The sequence below is a fragment of the Phyllostomus discolor genome, assembly GCF_004126475.2.
Source record: "Phyllostomus discolor isolate MPI-MPIP mPhyDis1 chromosome 15 unlocalized genomic scaffold, mPhyDis1.pri.v3 mPhyDis1_scaffold_37, whole genome shotgun sequence".
NCBI classification, from domain to species: Eukaryota; Metazoa; Chordata; class Mammalia; order Chiroptera; family Phyllostomidae; genus Phyllostomus; species Phyllostomus discolor.
The window spans coordinates 207,894-213,893 of record NW_023397493.1 but is presented as its reverse complement, the minus strand read 5'-3'; positions in this window follow the sequence as shown (position 1 = coordinate 213,893).

Sequence of the window (6,000 nt, the reverse complement as noted above, 5' to 3'; positions counted from 1 at the left end):
CCAGCGATTAATACTAGGCTGTGGTTTTCAAAGAGAGTCTCTAAAAAACTGAGAGGCTTTCTGAATGCTCCCAATAAAGATGACACATATGACCACAGTCCTGAATTCAGCCACTTCTCCTTCCTGTAACACTCTGACCCACAACCTGGTGTTTGTCTCCCTGGAAATTGGGATATTTTTTTTCACTTCCTGTTGACATCCTACATATTGTTTTATATGAGCTTCTAGCCTACGGCAGAGTGTTCAGACACTTATACCATTTGTGATGTGATGGCCCTATAGATCCAGTACCCACCTGGCACCACACATAGTATTTACAATATAATTGACTGTTCAGTACTTTACACCCCTGTGTATAATCTCTAACTGATGATTTGTACTTCTTAATCTCTTTACTGTTTTCATCCAGGCTCCCAAAATTCCTCCCACCTAGAAATCTCAGTGTCTATGTGTCTGATTCTGTTCTGCTTGTTTATTTATTTTATTCTTTAGATCCCACATATGTCAGATCACACTATTTCTGTATCTCTGTCACACTGATTTCACTCAGCATAAGTCTCCCTACATCCATCCACTAGTTGTCGCCACTAATGGAATTTTTTTTTTTTATGACAGTGTAAAGACAGGTTAATTTTCTAATCAGTGGGTTGGACAAAAAGTCATTTATTTTATTTCCACCAACAATGTTATCAATTGTGTGGTAGAACACTGATTGTTCTAATTTAATGTGTCAGCTTATTGCTATCAACTTCAGCTGGTCTAACCAACCATGGGGCATATAATGCAGAGAGATATCTCCTTGATGAAGCTTCACAAAGCACTTTTGACAAGTTCGATCTGTCACAGCATCTTCTTCATACACTACACAAATTCACACACACACACACACACACACACACACACACACATTTGCATTAGAGAATCTCTGACATCCATGTCTTCTGAGACCAGGATAGGTGCTGGGCAGCCGAAGGCACATGGGGCCAAAAAATTCAAGGCTGTTGCCAGAGGAGCAATTGCAGAGGTATCTGTGGAGGGTATTCTTCTGATGGCCTGTGTATCCCTGTTCATAATAAATCTAAAGTAAGGACTTGGAAGATGGAGGTGAGATAGGTGGGAGTGGAATCCACTTTCCCCTGAACATGAGTTGAGGCACCTAGGTGATCGTCTAAGGAACACAGTGAACAGCCAACAGTACCTTAGCATATATGAAGATTGGAGACCAAAAATTTTATAGGACATTGAAAATTCAGACAGTAAGGAGAGTGCTTCAGGACAATAAAGTCCTGGGACCAGTACAGGGACCAGGGCAGCTGCAGCCCCATGTTTTGTACCTGCCAGGTCTGTAGCAGGGTTCTTGGGAGAGAGCTGGGTCAATGGTTCCCTCCCCTGCAAAACAAGATTTGAGAGGCACTGGGAGAGACCTGGTTGCTTGAAGTCGCAGAGAGGAGAATATGGATGAAATGGTAAATACACAGGGGCTGTGAGCAACCACTGAGACTGTGGATGTCCACTGGGGAGAGTTGAGAGTTGGGCCATGGCAGGCCCTAACCTAGATAGTCCCTGGTCTAGATGGAGAGGTGGGTTATGTGAAAGGCTAGGCCCTTGTATGGAGAGGCAGGCTTGAGCATCAGGAATTTTTCAGAAAGAAAAAGTGAAAAAAATAGACACTCTGAGGCTGTTTGTGGAATTCTCCTGCAGCAGCCACTCGGGCCTCCTGCCCACCCAGCCCCGAGGTGGCATGGGAGGCCACACAATCACATCTGTGGCCCAGAAAGCATGTGTTCCTGAACCTGTGAGACCAGAGGCTGCTCCTTATGCCACAACTGCAGGCCCAGGAAGGAGAGCACCTGACTCTGCCTCGCAGAGGCAATGTGTACCCACCCCTGCCCCCCAGGGAAATAGCACAGGAAGCATGCACCTGCATCTGCAGCAGCAGCAGCCACAGTGGCACCCCTGCCCTGAAGGGCCTACAGGCTCTCTGGGAGGAAGGAGGAGGCGACCCCACAGAGAAGAACCTCAGAGATCAGGGACTTAACAATCCCCAGAGGAACTTGACTAAGTGGAGAGGCTGAACTGGCCTGAGGCACTCTGAGAGTCCCTAGCATCTAGGGCACCAAAGAGTAATAAGGTCGTGCGTGAATTGCCCCTAACTGGTGCACCCCAGGAACAGCACAACTCATAGACTGAAGGCATAGGCTGCACATAGAGGAGGACTAGGGTCATTGCTGTGAACTGGGGGACTTGGCTGGAGGCTGGTTCCAGGAAGGGGAAAAAGTAAAACCAATCCCCTCTCAGCCTGCTGCATCCAGGAAGACCAGCAGGACGGGTCTGGTTAGTTTGAAGCCAGGAAGAGAATGTTTTTTCCAGAAATTCTTTATTTATTTTTATTCTTTTAACTCCTCCTTCCTCTCTTTCCTTCTTTCTTTTTTATGGCTTCTTTGTTTCTGTCTCTTTTTATCTCTTCTTCCTTCCTTTTTTTAAAATACATTGTTTAAACTCCACAAGTGAGACAATAAAACCAGGAACTATGAAAAGACCTGAGTTGGACCCAAAGAGAGGCAATTCCAAAAGCTGAGACAGTGAGACAAATTTCACTGTGCTGCTCCAGAGAACTTGTAAGTTATTGTATATTTGTATTATCGTTTTTAAATTATTCTTATATATTTCATTACATTAGTATTTATGTAGTTCTCTTCTTTCTGTTTAGTCTTCACTGGATAGTTAAATTGCATTATTTGACTGGTTTCCCTTGTTTTCTTTTTCATAATGTATTGCTAATTCACTGTTTTTCACTTCACTAGTGTCCCATTAGCACATTACTCTAGGTCCCATACTTCCTATTCTTGTAATCCAGATCACATAGATTCTGTAATATGATTGTTGCTCCATTATTATTGTAAATGATTGCTGCTCCATACAATTGTAAATACTACACAGCACACGTCCCAGATATGTGCTCACTTTATTGTTTCCTGCACTTTATTACTGTTCTGGTTAACTCTATTCTCTCTAACACTACACCTATTTTCTATCCTTTATTCTCACTTTCCCTCATATTCTGAACTCCCTCAAGCTCACAGCTTTCTAGATCCAACTCACAATCCTCCCCTCCAAACAAGACCCTCATCTATTTTCCACCCTTTCTAAAAAGTGGCTAGTTGGGTGAAATACCATAGTTAACACTATACATACCCGAAGGATCACCTGTCGATTCGCTACGGGCTGGTACTTTAAATATCATAGAACATGCTCCTGCTGTCTTAAACAATTGGTATCCCCCCTCCAACCGACCACAAAAAAAGAGTAGTTGGAAGCTGTGAATACCTGCTGGAAGAGGAAACTCACCAACAAAGGGACAACCCACAGATAACAACAGAAGAAGGTAAAAGAGGGAGAGGAAGACACACTAATTTAACTCAGGAACTATCTGGAACTACAGCTAAATGGTGGAGAAATTACTCAGAACAAACAACTGAACATGGGCAAGAGAGAATCCTCAAAAACTTGTAAATGTGGAAAAAACGGCTTTAACACAACCTGCACACACATACACAACAAAACACAAGAGGTGGTCAACATGGTGACCCTCAGTTACCTAGATGGTGGGTAGGACCCAACAAAGAATGACCTAACAACAATCAAAACCCAAACACATACACAGAGCCGAAATAAATGACAACCGAAGACCCATGAGCTCCAGACACCAAGGAGACTGCACGACTGAATCTCACAGGTATTCTACCATAGAAATTCAATCCATAAACCCTGGGAATCTGAAAAGATCAATTGAAGAAGCCAAGGCTAACAAGAAGAGTCTCAAAAACAATGGGAAGACAAAGAAACAATCCCCAAATGAAAGGAAATGAGGACGCCTCAGAAAAAAAATGCTAAACGAAACAGAGGTAAGTCAATTATCAGATATTGAGTGCAAAGCAATGCTAATAAGGAGCTCAAAGACCTCACGGAGAATTACCAAAACCTACAGGGAAACTAAAATGAACCCATTGAAAACTGTATCGACATGAAAATGAAATCGAAACCACCAACAAAGGCCAAGAGGAAATGAAGAATACAATTTCTGAACTGAAGCACACAGTAGAAGGAATTCAAAGCAGACTCAGTGAATCAGAGGATAAGATCAGCGAGCTGGATAATGAGGTAGAAGAAAACATCCAGAAAGAACAAGAAAAAGAAAAGTGGCTCAGAAAGAATAAAGAGGGGATAAGAGAAATGCAGGACAATATGAAATGTAATAATATCCAACTAATAGAAATACCAGAAGGAGAAGGAGAAGTGAAAGGGATAGAAAACCTATTTGAAAAGGTAGTGATGGAAAACTTCCTTAATCGGATGAGAGGGAAAGTCACACAAATTCAGAAAACACAGAGTCCCAATTGTGAGTAATCCAAAGAGGCAGACTTCAACACACATCATAGTTAAAAATACAAAATTGCAAGATAAAGACAGAATCTTACAGGTAGCAAGGGAGAAACAGGGAGTAACATACAAGGGAGCCTGGAAAAGACTAGCCACTCACTTCTCAAATGAAATGCTCCAAGCCAGAAGGGAGTGCCAAGAAATATTCCAAGTAATGAAAACCAGAGGCCTGCAGCCAAGACTACTTTATCCAGCAAGGCTCTCAGTTAAAATGGAAAGACAAATAATGAGCTTCCAGGACAAAAGAAGCTTCAAATAATATACCTCCTACAAACCAGATCTGCAGGAGATGACAAAGAGTTTACTTTAAGAACAGGAAGACAAACAGTGAAAGAGAGAAGAACACAGGCACAAAAAGAGTGGCACTTAATAAGTACCTAACAATAATAAGCTTAAATGTAAATGGATTGAATGCCACAATCAAAAGACACAGGATAACAGAATGGATAAGAGCACATGACCCACACATATGCTGCTTACAAGAGACCCACCTCAGAACAAAAAACTTACACACACTGAAAGTAAAGGACTGGAAACAAATAGTCCAAGCAAACGGGCAGGAAAAATTAAAGCTGCAGTACCAATACTCATATCAGACAAAATAGACTTCACAAAAAAAAAAAAAAAAAGCCATAAAAAGAGACCCAGAAGGTCATTTCATAATACTCAAGGGAAGGATCCATCAAGAGCACACAGACATTGCAAATATATATGCACACAACATAGGAGCACCCAAATACATAAAGAAAATATTGGAGGACTACATGAACAATACTGACAGCAGCACAACTATACTAGGGGATTTCAACACCCCAATGTCAAAAACGGATAGATCTTCCAAACAAAATATCAACAAATATATTCTGGCATTGAACAATACACTAGATGAAATGGACTTAACTGATATATATGAAGTCTTTCATCCTAAAGAAGCAAAAAAACAGTCTTTTCAAATGTGCATGAAACATTTTCAGTGATGGACCACATGATATAACACAAAACAAGCCTCAAAAATAAGAAGAAAATTGAAATCATATCAAGCATTTCCTCCAACTACAAGGGACTGAAACTAGAAACCTACTTCAAGGGGAAAAAAAAAACAACAAAACACTCAAAACCATAGTAATTTAATAGTGTGTTATTAAATAATGAATGGGTCAAGAATGAGATTAGGAAAGAAATAAAAAAAAAGTTTCTGGAAACAAAGAAAATGAACTCAGAACAATCCAAAGCGTATATGACACAGCAAAGGTAGCTCCAAGAAGCAAGTTCATAGTGATGCAGGCCTGCCTAGAAAAAGATAGAAACATTTCAAATAAACAATCTAACTCTATGCCTACAAGAAATCGAGGAACAAGAACAAAGATACACCAGAGCAAGTAGAAGGAAGAAAGTAACCGAGATCAGAGCAGAATTAAATGACATGGAGACTAAAAGCACATTTCTAAGAATTAATGAATCCAGGAGCTGGTTCTTTGAAAAGATAAATCGAATTGATAAGCACTTAAGCAGGCTCATCGGGAAAAAAGAGAGGGGACCCAAATAAGCACAATCAGAAAT